The sequence below is a fragment of the Paramormyrops kingsleyae genome, chromosome 5, assembly GCF_048594095.1.
Source record: "Paramormyrops kingsleyae isolate MSU_618 chromosome 5, PKINGS_0.4, whole genome shotgun sequence".
NCBI lineage: Eukaryota > Metazoa > Chordata > Actinopteri > Osteoglossiformes > Mormyridae > Paramormyrops > Paramormyrops kingsleyae.
Window position 1 is genome coordinate 35253250 of NC_132801.1, and position 18089 is coordinate 35271338.

Sequence of the window (18089 nt, forward strand, 5' to 3'; positions counted from 1 at the left end):
GCATTCGTCCAGAGCCTCAAAATAAAAAGAATGTTCAAGACTGACCTACCCCACACTCAGCCATGGAGGTAAGAGCATTTATTGGACTTTATTCATATTATTCCAAGTTCATCAGGAGCTTGGCACATCATTGTGTCCCCTTACATATAATCACAGAGAAGAATGCACATTTCCATTGGACTTCTCAGTCTTACGCGGCATTCACTTTCCTGAAACAGGCTGTCAGTTCCCACTCGTTCGATCCTCCCTTGTGCCATGCCCCCCTCTCTACCTTGTGTGGAATCCCTGTGTTCCCAGCTGTTTTAAGTCTTGTTGACTCCTTTGTTGTATTTAAGTTCATATCAGAGTCTGTTTCCCCAGTCCAGTCATTAACGTCATAACGTCGCTCCTGCCTGTTCCTTTTTCCTACGTGTATCTACCCCGAATAAATTCTGTTTTTTCCCTGACTTCCTCTGACTCCTTTGCCTGCTTCCCCGTTCCATACTCAGTGCAACCTGACAGAATAACTGGACTCCACAAGAAGACACTTCGTCTTACTGAGGGGGAGTACCTCAGTTTAGTCAATGAGGTGCTTTACTGGCTGCGACAGCCTGAGGTTTGTAAGGACCCCAATGTTTGTGCCTTTGCTGCTCGGTCGAAGGATATATTGGACAAGATGTCCCCATCCACGGACTCGCACCTCACAGAGGAGGTGTGACAAAACCTGCTGCATCTGAGAAGTGGAGTGGAGGAGACGATGATTAAGGGTCATTCCATGTCAAATCATCACACTTTCGTCACAGATTTTAACGAAACTTGGCATGCTGATTTGGTTACATGAGTAACTCATGAAACTGAAAATGGGTGTGTCTGGGATAGTCTTCAATTGTATGGCAAGTACAGATATCTGCAATGACATTAATGAAGCTTCCATTAAATTTCATTGTAGCATATTTGTAACCTTAATTAATGTTATTACTGACACCTGTGCTTGTTATACTATTTCATGTCAGTTTGGCTGCCATTAAAAAGGCCCATTAGTTATATGAAACCATGTGATACTACATTTACGTCAAGATATCTCAGCAACACCCTAAAAACCAAAGACCAAATTTTCTGGCGATGTTCATGACATTATGATCTAGCTTTAGTAAAACACTGATCAATTTTGAAACATAGGTTTTTTTGTTATTGATTGATAGTAATTATTCATATGGAGATTTGTTCAATCTATAGAGTTGGACAATAGCTTTAAAACAATATAAGGACCACTTATGTGCAGCTTACATTAAGGTAAATATAGCCAGTCATACCCCCCCCCCCCCCGAAAAAAAAAAAAGTTAAAAATTTGTTTGCTTAAATCTCCCTCAATATTGATCCCAGACACACAGTTTCATGAGTTACTCATGTGACTAAATCAGCATGCCAAGTTTCGTTAAAATCCGTGACTATGAGGTCCGAAAGTGTGATGATTTGACATGGAATGACCCTAAGGCAGGTACACTTAGATGGTGGATTACCTCTGTCCCTGGTCTGAACTGCCAGAATTGTCTCTTGCACCTGCTAAAACAGCTTGAAAAAAGAAACGGAAAGACCACAGATGGGAAGACACACCGGGTGTCCATCTTGGGTTCATCTCGGTTTCCGCTCTTTCCCCTGTGGCGTATCGGGAGGCGCCCCTCCCGGTCCTCAATCCGGCAGTGTTTGCCTTGTTGGTGCCCACAGCTTGCGCAGCCGCAGTCCCCGAAGTTTGTGCTGCAGCTGCTTCTCCCGAGTCTGCACTTGAAGCCATGGCATCCGTTACAGAGATGCAACCCCCAGCCGCTCCCGAGGCACAACCCCTGGCCATGCCCGGACCTGAGGCACAGCCCCTAGTTCCTGATTCCCCAGTTCCAGTACCGGCAGTTCCTGTTCCCGTGCCTCTGGCTCCAGTTCCTGAGGAGGTCCCTGATCATCTGACCACCGCTCCTCCCCCTACAGTAGAGATGGAAGAGGAACTTGAGTGGGACCCCTCGGGAATTACCTTGACTCCAGCCCTCCAGAGCAGCACCCTGAGATCTACCCTGTCTCATATCCTGGCCAGGACCCTGTCTCTCGGTCTCATGCCGAGGGAGATGACACTAAGCCGGGGTCGGGCCCTGCCTGCCCTGCCTCGGGCTCGCCTTCGGTCCCCCTTGCTTCTGCCCAGCATTTGCATTTGGTCCACCTGGCTCCTGCTCATTAGTCACCTGCAGTCCCCCTGGCTCCTACTCATTGGGCACTTGCGGTTCCCCCTATGGTGACTCATTGGGTGCCTGCGGTCCCGTCTCCGATGCCTCGCTGGTCGCCTGCGGTTCCCCCAGCTCCACCTCATCTGTCGCCTACACCTTTGCTGGCAGTGGCTTTGGTGTAGCCTACAGCAGCTCCAACTCCCTCCTCGCCTCCTCTGGTGACCCCTTTGTCTTCCTCCTCACCTTCTCCAGCGGTCCGTCTGCCTTCCTCCTCACCTCCTTCACTGTCTCCTCCGGCTTCTGCCTCATGGTCGCCGAGGGTCCTTCTGGTTCTGGCCTCGTGGTCACCTGTGGTCCTTACTGCTCCTGCCTTCCACCCACCGGGGTTCCCTCTGGCTCCCTGGTTCCCCCCACCCTTGGCCACTTTGTCCCTTGGTTGGGTTCCCCCTATGGGTGGTTCCCCTGTGTTTGCGCCCCACCTGTTAGGTTCTGCCTTGTTCCCTTCTGGTCCCTGTCCTCCTTTAGTTGGTGTCCCCCTTGTCAGTTTGGTGCCCCCTGGTAGTTCTGTCCCTTTTGCCGATTTGTCCCCTGATGTTCCTTCATTGTCCCCAACTTTGGTGTCTTTCGGTCTTGTGTTCCCGTCCTTGGTGTCCCTGTTCATGTCTGTATTTGTCCAGTTGCTGTTCTTGTTCTTGTCTTGCTTGTCCCTTGTGCCATTGCTGTTCCCTATGGTTTGTTGATGTCTTGTGCTTTTGTTTTCCCAGGTGCTGTCCTCTAATTCCCTGAGTCCCGTGGTGTCCTTGGTTTCATCCCTTCAGTTCCTTTAGGAGCACCCAGAGTGCACACCTTTGGGGGGGGGTTCTATCACGTCCGGCTCATTCGATCCCCCCGTGTGTCACATCCCCCTCTCTACCTTGTGTGGAATCCCTGCGTTCCCAGCTGTTTTAAGTCCTGTTGATTCCTGCGGTGTATTTAAGTATTTAAGTCCATGTTTCCCCAGTCCAGTTATTAACATTATAACGTTGCTCCTGCCTGTTCTGTGTTCCTGCATGTACCTTCCCCAAATGAATCCTGCATTTACCCTGACTTCCTCCGACTCCTTTGTCTGCTTCCCCACTCCGTACTGTGTGCCCTGACACAGGCCCTCTTGAACTCTCCTGTTGTTGCTAGCTGAGACACAGGGTAGTCAGGAGAAAGTAATTGCTCACGTGAGCCATATTCTCACAAAAGCAGAGAAGAAGTGGTCGACCTATGATAGAGAGCTCTGGCCTATTTTCTGAGCAGTCAGACATTTTCGCCATTACCTCTACAAGTGGCCCTTTCTTATTATCAAGGACCACAAACTTATCTTGGGTCTCAGGAAAATACCTATTGACAATGACAGAACTGGGTCTCCTGCATGCTGGGCTCTTGAACTAGATCCTTTTGAGTGGACTGTAATTCACAAAGATAGCCACCGACATCTCAATGCAGATGTGATGTCACTTCGCCCTGCTGACAACCTACTAACAGTGCAAAACACCTTCTGCACCACTCCCATTAGTCCACACCCTGATGAAAGACAATCCAATCCTGTATGTCCATCTTGTCTTGCTAGTTCTGTATATTACCACAGCTCATGCGGTACAGATCCAAAACCAGTCTCATGTAAGCAGATCTCACCACAGCTTTCTGGCCCTGATCAACAGTGGGCTCCTCCCCAATGGTGCTTCAGCTCCCTGAGGAAGCCCTAAGACAAGAAAAAAACAAGACCTAATATAGTCAGAGGTTATTAGTAGAAAGCTACAGGTCAGAAAGCCCCATATTAGTGTATGAGACAAGGCACAAGTGTGGACAAAGTGCTCTGGCAAGAGTATTCCAGGCTTATCTCTCATAAAGGTTTACTCTGCCCTAAAGTTTTCTGTCCATGCACAAAGTTAGTGCTGCATCAAGTTGTTCTTCCTCACGCCTTAAAGGATGCTGAATGGAAATCAGTTGGCTGGTCATTTGTCAATAGATAAAATCCTGAAATTTGCTCAGCAACTGTGCGACTGGCTTTTCAAGTCCCATGACATTAAGATGCGGTGTATGTAATGTACTCCATGTGACACAAGAGTCCTACACCTCAGCTGAGAGCTCCCATGAAAACTATTGTTGTTACTGAACCCTTCGAAAAAGTCGTAGTCAACATCTTCAAGCTCCCCATCACAAGTCGTGGCAACAGGCATGTGCTGCTTGTTCAAGTTATTTCTCAAAGTATGTTAACCCTTGGGAGTCTGAAGGTGTTTTGGAGCCCTGAAGAGATTCTGACATGTCCTGACATTTGTGTATTTTTCAGTTACTTATAAACATATAAATGTCTAAAGTCTGATAACATTGTATTCAGCACAAACTGGGCTACAATAATATATGAGCAGCATGTATGTACAAGTCTTTATATTGGAGAAAAAAACAGTTATGCTTGATTATTGAAAACAACAAAAAAAAAGTCACTGAAATTAGACCACAAAATAAATTCATGACATTTGTGTACAAGACTTTTGTGACCTGGATCTTGTAGTGTAGAGGTTTTACTTCAAAATGATGTGACAATCATCTCACTCACTCATTTACAGAAAACAATACATTCATTAAAATTTTCTAAGACACTTTTTGTTTAGAAAGGCCATATGCGAGGAGGTGGGAATGATCATGAATAATGCTGTAGTTCACACCAGAGAAGACAAAGACCCGCATAATGAGCTGTATAATTACCCCCTTCAGTCAGGTATGGGACAGAGGAAAGTGCTACAAGAAAATAATTTGAGGACAGAAACATATTTCTTTGTTTGTGGTTTATTTAGCATGCGTGTCCCGATGTGAGGTGCTGGTGAAGGCAAGGGTGATGCAGACATATTCCTAAAAACAAATAAATAAAAAAATGTTAGCATCTCAAACATTTACACCCGATATGTTTGTGCTAAATAACATTACCGGTAGCAGTGTTATAGGCTAACCAAAACGGAGCCAAATATATATTAGCAACCATAATCTAAAGCTATCCAAAACGAGGTGAAGTACATTTGAACATTTACAAACATCTGTAAACTCCAAAAGGCATTAGCTTAGCCACCAGGAAATAACATGTTTGCTACATAAGGCAGCATGTTAGCAGTTATCTACATGCTACACTAAACTATGTAAATGGCATTGAAAGCCAATGCTTCACATAAGCTGACAAAAGCTAGCTGAAGTGAGGAAAATATTTACTAATATTAGCTTGATGGGCCGAATGGCCTCCTCTCGTTTGTAAATTTCTTATGTTCTTATGTTCTAATATTATCAGAATAAGAACATAAGAAATTTACAAACGAGAGGAGGCCATTCGGCCCATCAAGCTCGTTTGGGGAGAACTTAACTAATAGCTCAGAGTTGTTAAAATCTTATCTAGCTCTGATTTAAAGGAACCCATGGTTTTAGCTTCCACTACACTAACAGGAAGACTATTCCATACTCTAACTACACGCTGTGTAAAGAAGTGCTTCCTCAAATTTGTTTTAAAATGTTCTCCCGCTAATTTCCACTTATGGCCGCAAGTTCTAGTATTTAGACTAATATTGAAATAGTCATTTGGCTGAACAGCATCCAGACCCGTTAGAATCTTATAGACCTGAATCATATCCCCCCTTAGGCTAAACAGATTCAGTTCCGCTAACCTCTCCTCATAAGACATTCCTCTAAGACCAGGAATCATTCTCGTAGCTCTTCGTTGCACCTTTTCAAAGGCAGCAATGTCCTTCTGGAGGTATGGTGACCAAACCTGCACACAGTATTCTAGGTGGGGTCTTACCAAGGAATTATATAAGTGTAACATCACCTCCCTTGACTTAAACTCCACACACCTAGAGATATAACCCAACATTCTGTTCGCCTTTTTTATTGCTTCCCCACACTGGCGAGAGTGGGACATGGAAGCATCAACATACATACCGAGATCTTTCTCGTAATCAGCTACCTTTATTTCAGTGGAACCCATAAAATATCTGTACTTTATATTTCTGCTGCCTGCATGGATTACCTTACATTTATGTGTTAAATTTCATCTGGCAAGTATCAGCCCATTCGCTAATTAAATCCAGATCCCGTTGAAGCCTCTCTGCTGCTAGATCAGTATCTGCTACACCGCCCACCTTGGTGTCATCTGCAAATTTAACCAGTTTACTGTATGTATTTGTGTCAATATCATTAATGTAAATTAGGAACAATAGTGGTCCTAAAATTGAACCCTGCGGTACCCCACTATGAACGGAGGCCCACTGTGACATTGTGCCTCTAATAACTACTCGCTGCTTCCTGTCAGTTAGCCAGTTTTTGATCCAAGCTGCCACAGTTCCTAAAATCCCTGCAGCTTTAAGCTTTAGCAAGAGCCGTTTGTAGGGGACAACATCAAAGGCCTTCTGGAAATCTAAGTAAATCACATCATAGGCCTTTTTGTGATCAATTTCACTTGTAGCTTCCTCAAAGAACTCAAGTAGATTCGTTAAGCAGGATCTACCTCTCATAAATCCATGTTGGCTATCCTTTATAATGTTATTTGCATCTAGGTAATCTACCATTTTCACTTGAATTATAGCTTCCATTATTTTTCCAGTAATGCTAGTTAAACTGATTGGCCTATACTGTAGTTTGCTGGATTACTTCTATCCCTTTTTTGAATATGGGTGTTATATTAGTGTGCTTCCAATCTGATGGTACCACACCCGCAGATAACGATTTCTGGAATATTAAAGTTATAGGTTGCCTAATAATATCCCTCATCTCTTTTAAGACTATAGGTAAGATGCCATCAGGCCCCTGCGATTTATTTATTTTGAGTTTAGCTAGGCTTAGTATCACATCAACCTCAGTTATACATACACTCACCTAAAGGATTATTAGGAACACCTGTTCAATTTCTCATTAATGCAATTATCTAATCAACCAATCACATGGCAGTTGTTTCAATGCATTTAGGGGTGTGGTCCTGGTCAAGACAATCTCCTGAACTCCAAACTGAATGTCAGAATGGGAAAGAAAGGTGATTTAATCAATTTTGAGCGTGGCATGGTTGTTGGTGCCAGACGGGCCGGTCTGAGTATTTCACAATCTGCGCAGTTACTGGGATTTTCACACACAACCATTTCTAGGGTTTACAAAGAATGGTGTGAAAAGGGAAAAACATCCAGTATGCGGCAGTCCTGTGGGTGAAAATACCTTGTTGATGCTAGAGGTCAGAGGAGAATGGGCCGACTGATTCAAGCTGATAGAAGAGCAGCTTTGACTGAAATAACCACTCGTTACAGCCGAGGTATGCAGCAAAGCATTTGTGAAGCCACAACACGCACAACCTTGAGGCGGATGGGCTACAACAGCAGAAGACCCCACTGGGTACCACTCATCTCCACTACAAATAGGAAAAAGAGGCTACAATTTGCACAAGCTCACCAAAATTGGACAGTTGAAGACTGGAAAAATGTTGCCTGGTCTGATGAGTCTCGATTTCTGTTGAGACATTCAAATGGTAGAGTCAGAATTTGGCGTAAACAGAATGAGAACATGGATCCATCATGCCTTGTTACCACTGTGCAGGCTGGTGGTGGTGGTGTAATGGTGTGGGGGATGTTTTCTTGGCACACTTTAGGCCCCTTAGTGCCAATTGGGCATCGTTTAAATGCCACGGCCTACCTGAGCATTGTTTCTGACCATATCCATCCCTTTATGACCACCATGTACCCATCCTCTGATGGCTACTTCCAGCAGGATAATGCACCATGTCACAAAGCTTGAATCATTTCAAATTGGTGTCTTGAACATGACAATGAGTTCACTGTACTAAAATGGCCCCCACAGTCACCAGATCTCAACCCAATAGAGCATCTTTAGGATGTGGTGGAACGGGGGCTTCGTGCCCTGGATGTGCATCCCACAAATCTCCATCAACTGCAAGATGCTATCCTATCAATATGGGCCAACATTTCTAAAGAATGCTTTCAGCACCTTGTTGAATCAATGCCACGTAGAATTAATTAAGGTAGTTCTGAAGGCGAAAGGGGGTCAAACACCGTATTAGTATGGTGTTCCTAATAATCCTTTAGGTGAGTGTATATTGGCCATAGACGATGCTGTATTCGTATTAATTGGTGGTAAGTTACTTGTGTTCTCTATTGTGAACACCCTTGAAAAATAATCATTAAACTCATTTACTATATCAATTTCGTTTGTCAATTATAAGTCCCTTACTATCCTGCAAATTAGTGATTTCAGCTTTTAGTGCTCTCTTGGAGTTAAAATATTGGAAGAAACCTTTACTGTCATGCTTATGCTACGTTCACACCGCAAGCGTCAAAGACGCCAGCCGTCGCTCCCGCCGCCCTGAACGCGACGCTAGCCAACGCCGGAGACGCTCTCTGACGTCATAGAGTGGGCGGGGACAAGGCCACTCAGAATGCCAGGCTCTGAGAACTTTTTAACGACAGTTCTACTAAAACACATAATTATGTTTTGACAAACACTAATGCTATAAATAGGTTTAACATTACCGACAATTTGCACTGTTTTCTCTGCTATAGCGCCAAAATTACTACAAAAAAATATATTATGCACTTCACCATCTCACCTGGAACACCGATTGTTTCGGACACTCTGGTCCATGCCTCATTTTTTTTATTTATGTCCCTGTATGCAAACAGAGACACATCATATATAACTGGGTACCCGGCCACAGCAATAATAAGTCTCTCCTTCATTGTGCCTAGGAACGGTTGGGTCGGAACAAAAGTTTACACGCTTATGTTCTGCGGCGCTCTCTTTAGCGGAGCATCTCTACATTCCCATTGGTTGCCGCCCAACCGCGTCACAGCTCATTACCATAAAGTTGACTGGGATTCAACTTCTGTCTGACGCTCCCGCCGCCCAGATCGCGCCGCGCCGCTCCTCGACGCCTCCCGACGCTCCCTTCCATAGAGAATGAATGACTTCCGGTCACTTTGACGCTCTCGTCGCTCGCAGTGTGAACGTAGCATTAGCCTCCAATGCAATTTTTCTTTCTACATTCCTCTTGGATAGCCTAATGTCATTTTTTAACTCTGCCTGTAGACTTAGATACTCCTGCTTAATTTTGAAATCATTAGTTATTTTCCAATTGTGGAACAGAGCCCTTTTCCTCCTGACTTTATTCTTAATTTCCTTAGTAAACCACCTTGGTTGTCGTTTCCTAGATTTAGTTTTGCTGGAAACAGGTATGAAGTCCTCTTGCACTTGCAACAATGTGCTTTTGAAAAATTCCCATGCCTCTTCAACTGTTTTGCTATTTAACTCTGTCCAGTTTACAGTTTCTAATTTCCGTCTCATACCATTAAAGTTAGCCTTCCTAACATTGTATACTTTTAATTTCGACTTTGCTCTTCGGACACTAAAATTAACCTCGAATTTAACCATGTTATGATCACTACCGTACAATGGGTCTAAAACCTCTAATTTTCCAATCCTATCCTGGTTATTACAGAAAACATGATCAAGAAGGGCTTCTCCCCTGGTAGGAGTATTAACAAACTGAGTAAAAAAACAATCCTGTACTAATTCCACCATCTCAAGTTCATTTACAGAAGAGCCAGAGACTTTGTCCCACTGTATCCCAGGTAAATTAAAATCACCCATAACCACCACATAATTTTTATTACTCATAATCCTGATATCATCATATAACATTCTGCTTTCCTCTACAGTTACATTAGGTGCTCTATAACAAACCCCAACAATTAGGCCATTTGAATCTTTAGCATCAAGTTTTATCCATACAGCTTCTGAATTTTTATTTTTATCAGTGAGTTATATAAGACTTAATAACTTACCCATTGTCATAGCAGCTTGCTGTGTGTGTGTTTTTAAGCCGGTGTCCGGGGGGCGTGGCCTTGTATGTATAGTGCCCGGACTGTTTTCCGTGTGAATGGCATGTGGGCGTGCCCTGCCTCGGGTCATTAGCAGATAATGAAGTGCGACAGAAATTCTGTGCCTCTCCTTGGTTTCACATGGATTACATAATCTGAAAATATTTATTTTTCATTTAAATTGCTTTTTTTAAAAGTAGACACTTTAAGCTTTCTATAGATATATTTCTCATGTCTGTCTGTGCAGTTTTCGTGGAGTTTCAGTTAATTTTAGTGACGTGTTTCAAAAAGATTTTCACGGAGACTGAGACAGCTGAAAGCTCACCCTGTATATTTTCTTTATTTTACAAAAGCACAATGTTTCGTGGATATTGTGAGTATACATTAATAAAAGTAGACCATTTCAAGATAAAAATGATGTACTACATTTACGTGTATGATCAAACATGACGACGCATTTTAAGTTCTTTTCACGGTTACCAGGAAAAAATGCAAGTGTCCCCGCCGGCGGGTCCGCCGACTCCCAAGGGTTAAGCTTCATGTCATTCCTGACCAGCTCATTGAAACAGTTGCAAAATGTCTGTTTGAGAACTATATCTGTGAACATAGCATCCCGGAGATGCTGCACATCGATCAAGAACGTCAGTTTGAGTCTGACCTAGTGAAAGACCTGTGTCAGCTGATAGACATCCAGAAAACACAAACCAGCAGATATCATCCTCGATGTGATGATATGGTGGAAAGATTCAACAGAATGCTCATTGATCAGTCAGCTAAGCGTATTCTCCAGTAGTCACGTGAATGAGATGACTGTCTCAACGAAGTTGCCTTGACATAAAATACAAGGCCTCACTCTACCACAGGTGTCACCCCATTCTTCCTCACACATGGTCATAAAGCTAGGATGCCTGTTAATGTGCTGTTATCTTACACCGCACAACCTTTGACCACTCCAGGTTCTCATACTGAATATGTTTAACTTCAGTCAACCATCAGATCTTCTGCGTGGAACAAAGGTTATGCCCACAATCAACAGAAATGACAGCATGATGGACATTACCTATGTTTCTGGAGACCTTGTGTGGTAAAACAACTCCACTACACTGAGACAAAAACTTGCTCCTAGTTAGTATGGCCCCATTAAAATATTGGAGTGCCTTGGTTCACATGTGGATTCTCCTGGAGTGACCTACAGGATTTGCTACCTACTGGATTAATAGGATAGGTCCCAATCTCAGCCTCTTTGCTTGACTGCGTTGTGAGGTGCTTTGCCCTTTAGACCTTCAACATCGGATGCGACAGAGACCTGTAGTGTACCTGGCTGCAGTGGTGCTCCTTCATTGGCCTTCAGACTCACTAACTCACTCAGGCACGATCCCAGCCACAAACCCCCTTCAACCATGTGATGGTAAACTGGTCTGACTCTGTTCCCCCTGGTCAAGGCCCTGGTTTGTCACTACACCTCAGAAGCTGTCAAGTTATGCTGCATTCCATTTGCCCCGGGATCTGATTTTCAGATTCCGATATTACGTCACATCCGCTAAAAACTCGGGAAAACCGAGTCGGATACGTTCCATTTACCACAGAAATAGCAATACCATGGACCCATATGAAAAAGCAAGATTTTTTGCTTAGCTGGACAACTTGTCGGATTTAAGGTACCTCAGTTTAAATGGCCTTTACAATATCTTCGTTCACTTACAATTAGCCTGAACTACCTTAAATCCGACAAATAATCCGACTAATCATGAAATCCAATTCTAGACCGGTTAATTGGTAGCCATTGTTAGCAATATCACTTCATAACACATTACGCACAGTGCTTCACGTATAAAACTCCATAGCAACACGTCCACAGATAAGTTGGACGGTATAGTGTGTGTGACCGATTTAATGAGCCACAAATGAGAAGTAGTGCTTAAACAGGATAAAACTACAACTTTCCCTTCTGTTGATAAAGGGTGCAGCCATCTTGGATTCTGATCTGGATCCTCTATGCTGTCCGAGATATTTCTCGGATCTCCGAGAAACGGGAGCGCGCATGTCGTCACTTCCGGCTTCGAAACTCGGAATCCGACTGGGAATCCGAGTTCCGAGGGCAAATGGAATGCACGATTAGACCTCCCAGATACTTCAAGGACTATATTCTGATGTGACATTGTTGTTTTGCTCTTCCTACTTGGTCTTTCTCCTTACTGTATGTGAAACTGGAACATTTCCTTTGTGAGAGGGGGAAGAAATGTAAGGGTATAGAAGTTTATATGTAGAAGTGTTTATATTGGACTATTTGCATGATTGTTTTGCATGGTTGTGTCACGGATTGACCCCGGGGATCCCCGACTGACGTCACGAAGATCACGCCTCCGGGGATTCCTTGATTCTACCTTCCCCGTTTTTACGAGCTGTCAGCTATACTGGGTTGTCCGGTTTCTCCGGTTCTCTGTGCATCCACCTACCACAAGCTGTTACAGATCATTTCTAGATTAGGGAGACTATTTTAGTTATCGGTTCTTGCACCCTGATGCGAGATCTAAAAGATTTACTCCTGAGTTCGAGCGTTTTCCTGGTTTTTGTCTCTCCGTGTTCTTTGACCGTTGTTCTGCCGTTTTGACCCCGAGTTTCTGTCCAGCCCCTTTGATGCCCGACGTGAATCGCCTGACCTCCGCTTGTATCCCGACTACGAGACCTGCCCAGCCCCCAAGACCAACTACGTGCATCGCCCGACCCCAGCCTGTCCCACGACTACGATCCAGCCTGCTCCTTCTGTTTATCCTGAGCGATACATCTGCCAGTAAAAACCTTCTGGTCTTCAGACTGTTTTTCGCTCATTTATTAAAGAGTCACCTGCACCTGATTCCGTGACAGCGTCGTCTTTGCCCCCTACCTAAATCGTCACAGGTTGTGTGTTTGGATGTTTGCATTTTCATCTTTGAAGCGGCTGGGCTGCCTCTGCCAGTGGAGTTAATATGGAGTTGGCCCCAACTTTGCTGCTATAACAGCTTAAACTCTTCTGGGAAGGCTGTCCACAAGGTTTAGGAGTGTGTTCATGGGAATTTTTGACAATTTTTCCAGGAGAGCATTTATGAGGTCAGGTACTGAGGTTGGACAAAGCGGCCTGCTCGTAGTCTCTACTCTAATTCATCCGAAAGATGTTCTATCAGGTTGAGTTCAGGGCTCTGTGCAGGTCAGTCAAGTTCCTCCATACCAGACTCGCTCATCCATGTCCTTCTGGACCCTGCTTTATGCACTGGTGTACAGTCATGCTGGAACAAGAAGGGACCATCCCCAAACTGTTCCCACAAAGTTGTTAGCATGAAATTGTCCAAAATGGCTTTGAATGCTTCAGCATTAAGAGTTCCTCCTGGAACTAAGGTGCCAAGCCCAACCTCTGAAAAACAACCCCACACCATAATCCCCTCTCCATCAAACTTTACACTTGACACAATGCAGTCAGCAAGAACCGTTCTCCTGGCAACCGCCAAACCCAGACTCTTCCAACGCATTGCCAGACCGAAGCGTGATTCATCACTCCAGAGAACATATGTCACACTACTCTAGAGTACTGTGGCAGTATGCTTTACACCACTGCATCCAACACTTTGTATTACACTTGGGGCGATTTTCCACCGCACCAGGTACCGTACTTTCGGTACTTCCATAAAGTGCTGAAAGTTTGGTACTTGTTTCATGTCGGTTTCCCACTGGCGTAAAAAATGGTACCGGCCCCAAATGACATCATCAGTGACCGCCCCTGACTGACAGCCCAAAATTAAAACTAACAGTTGAGGCTGGAAAATGCGGTTTATTGTTATGTCAGCTTCTATCACAGTATAAGATTCAGTAAAATCCAAATCATGCTGCCATCAATTACATTTACGTAGGTACACTTACTTTGGCTAAGCCAATCAAAGCAGTAATAATTAGCTTACTGCTAATTCAGTCTTTTGAAAGCAAACAAATTATTTAATTATGTTTTTTGATTTTCAAGCGGCATTGTTCGGTGTTTCGCGTGTGCCCCATTTCTTCCAAGCGGCTTGGTATTACGGTGTTCCGGGCAATTCAGTTTCCCTATATTTCTCCTGTCTATCGGGAAATAATGTTTCCCCTAATATTAAAGCAAAGAGGTATGTGAAATGTCTGAAAATCACTCAGGTACATTATTACATGTGAATACAGTAGATCATCCCGCATAATATAGTCTTATAAGCAATACTATGCCGTTTTCATCAAGAAATACCTCTATCCAGCGATTAATTTCATTTATTATCTGTAAAAACAAAAAACATACAAAAGGCATGTGATGTTTTAAAATTAATATATGGCTTGTTTACCTCGTAAAAAGACATGAAAACAACAGCGAAACCATGTACGAAGCAGCGCGCGACAGAGGAAACATAGGGAAACTGAACTGCTCGGAACGGCAAAAACTTTTTTATTTCGAGTCGTGCCATCCAAATCCCACTGGATCTGTTCATCCGACCATATGGCGATTAAAACCTGTGTTTCCTCGTTTGTCCATCCTTCCATTTTACTTTTTTATATTTTTGTTTCTACTGCTTTTTATTTTGTTTCTCGCTGTGTATTTCAAAAGATGGCGGTTGTATTTTGTGTTTCAGCGGCAGGCTATTTGCATAACCAATCGACAGCAAATACGTTTGCAAGTCCCACCCCAAAGTACCGAAGTACCAAAGAAGTACCCCAACTGGTTTGGCACTTTCGGTACTCGAGATTTCGGTACTGGTACTCGACTGGAAGTCAATGGAAAAGCGAAAGTACTGAAAGTACCGTACCAAAAGTACTGTACTTTGTGCGGTGGAAAAGCGCCCTTGGTGAGGTAAGGCTTGGATGCAGCTGCTTGGCCTTGGAAACCCATTCCATGAAGTTTTCTATGCACTGTTCTTGAGCTAATCTGAAGGTCACGTGAAATTTGAAGGTCTGTAGCTATTGACTCTACAGACAGTTGGCAACTGCTGCACACTGTGCACCTTAGCATGCATTGTCCCCGCTCTGTGATTTTACGTAGTCTACCACTTCGTGGCTGAGTTGCTGTTATTCCCAATTGCTTCCACTTTGTTATAATACTACTAACAATTGACCATGGACTATTTAGTAGCGAGGAAATATTATGAATGAACTTGCATAGGTGGCATCCTATCAAGGTATCACGCTTGAATTCACATAGCTCTTGAGAGCGACTCATTCTTTCAGCAAACATTTGTAGAAGCAGTCTGCATGCCTCGGTGTTTGATTTTATACACCTGTGTCTATGGAAGTGATTGGAACACCTTATTTCAATGATTTGAAGGGGTGCTCCAAAACTTTTGGCAATACAGTGGTGCCTGTGGTTCACGAACTCAATCCGTTCCAGGAAAATGGTTGTGAACCAATTTGTATGCAAATCAAGGCAATTTTCCCCATAAGAAAGCATTGAAATTCGATTACTTCGTTCACAAGCTTACCAATAATAATTTTTGTTAATTTTCAAATTTTTATAGTAAAAACTTTAAAGAAAAACACAATATAGAGTGGCGACGGAGGAGCAGAAAGAGACTTGCTTGCAAGAGACTTGCTTGCCGGGGAAATCATGCTCTTTATTAACAGTCCTTAACTCTTGCATTGTAAAAACACAAGGAACTCATAAATCAAACAGGGAAACTAAGAACTGACAAAGAAATAAGGAAACAGAATCTAACACTGTGGGAATAACAGACAGGTAAAACACAACCACGTGGACAAAGCGAAAAACCAAAACCTGACCCTGACATTAATTCATTAAAAAAATAAACACTGAATATCAGTCGTATATCAGACATAATAATTTATTTTTCGGCAAGCTAACTCTAAATGCACATTTCCGTCTGACCTTAATTTGGATGTTTTTGTTCCTATTTCCTCCAAAGTGTTCTTTTGACTGTTCTGGACCATTGTAAAACGTGCAAATTTTTTCAAGGTTTTTTTTATGTTATACCTTTACAGATCCAAAAATATAAGTATAATTATGCATACAAATCTTTCACAACTACTTTGTTCATACAAACCCTTTATAAATGAGGCCCCAGGTGAATATTGTAGTACTAGCTTAGATACACCGGCCACAGCAATCATTATTATTCATTTTTAACCCTTTATATATTTTATATGAATTTTTATTGGAAAAAATTATGGTTTCTTTTAATAGCTTCAATGCTATGGGGATCCAGTGGAGCCAAACCAAGTGAAAACGGTGACTTTGAATCTTTGAATTTTTAACCCTTTTTGTATTTTATATAAATTTTTATTAGGGAAAAAGATTAAAATATTTAATTGTGATTAATCGCACAACTGTCCATAGTTAATCACAAATTAATCGCAAATTAAATCATGAATTTATTCAACATTTACCATTAAGGGATTTTTTCAGGTGTTAATATTCTTATCAATATTAGAGTTGGCAAGGCATGATTGCTTTTTGCAAATGTATGCATTTGTTATTGGAAATCAATTATCAACCAAAACAATGAACTTAAGACGTACGTATGTCTTCTATCATTAGAACAGCGATGGTCAACTACTTACCCCGGCCAGTCAGTGCAGTGACCCAGCCCCATTAGACCTGTATGTGGGCCATACAACATGCAGGCAATGAGCGCAGGCTTCAGATAATGGAAACCAGCTGTAACTGCATGCCAGCCAGAACTGCCGCAAACAACAGTCTGCATGGCGAGTGTCAACTGGGCGGTTTGATCAGTCATTTTGTTACTGTCAGCAACGAATCCTTGAACGTCTGAATACTCGTAACGATTCGTTACAGCCTGGTATTCGTTACTTACTTACTCGTTACTACTCAAACCTACACTACTAATATATTCATTTGCTTTTGTTTAAAATGTCATAACCTACTGCTTACCAGGCCGCTGAAAATGTCGGTTCCAGCTAAATTTCTTGGTTTGAAAATTTGCCTCAATTGACTTTGTAATTGAATAGCTCTGTTCTAGGCTATGGTATAGGGTATGGTAATAGCCCTGTTATAGGCTATAGGAACTGTATTCTTAGTTCAAATTGTGAATTCAGTTATATCTCTTTTGGTTTTGGATCACTGGATCCCATAGCGTACAGGCTATTAAAAAAATCTCAAATAAAAGTCATATAAAACACTATAACATACAAAGGGGTTAAGGGGTATAGGAATCACTGTTTTGCACGTGTAAGGTACAGTAGTACTACAATTTGTACCTAGTTTGGATTACTTACTGGATCCCATGACCTAGAAGCTATTGGGGAAAAAGAAACTATATTTTCCCAATAAAAATTCATAGAAAATACACACTGGGTCCTATGAATTGGTATTTTGTTATTCAGCCAGTAATTTGTTCACAATCCCTAAATCACAGGTAAGCGATCATGTGCAGGGTTCTGAATTTGTACTTGTCGTCTTCCGACTGCTTACGCCGGCTAGCCTGAGTTACACATGTAACTCGGGTGTAGACTCAAACCCAGGTCCAAGAGGTGTGAAGCAATAGTGCTAACCACTGCACCACCATGCCACCCTCATATGAATGATATGTACTGCTAATTATTTATTTGTTTACTGTATCTAGTGTAAAAGCGGTATACAGAAAATAAAAAGTAGAACGATTTTATTTTAAGTTTTCTGTGAACAGATCTGTCCTATATTTTTTAGATGAGTCAAGATAAAAAAAACGTGACACGTAAAGGAATTGAGCCGAATTTAATTACAGTTATATGTACTCATCCCATCCAAGGTGTATCCCTGCTTTATGGTAGTGCCCTATGACAGTGTTTCCCATCCCGATCCTCAGGGACAGTCAACAGTCTGGGAGTCCCGAGGACCAGGTTGGAAAACACTAGCCTGTGCTACCTTGGACAGGCTCCAAGAATGTCTCTGACCATGTCCCATATAATTGACTAGAACATGGGTGGATGGATGGATGGATTACACATATGTTTTCTAAAAAAGATTACTGCTGTATATACCAATAACTCAGCTTCAGATCTTTCTCTCCAGAGATGGCTGCTC

General features: G+C 42.7%; 1 protein-coding gene across 1 annotated transcript in view; it reads right to left on the minus strand.

Moving 5' to 3' along the window:
* Positions 1-18089, minus strand: part of LOC111858261 (apoptosis regulator BAX-like) — a 46473-nt gene that overhangs the window by 11707 nt on the left and 16677 nt on the right. The gene's annotated exons all lie outside the window — the stretch shown is intronic.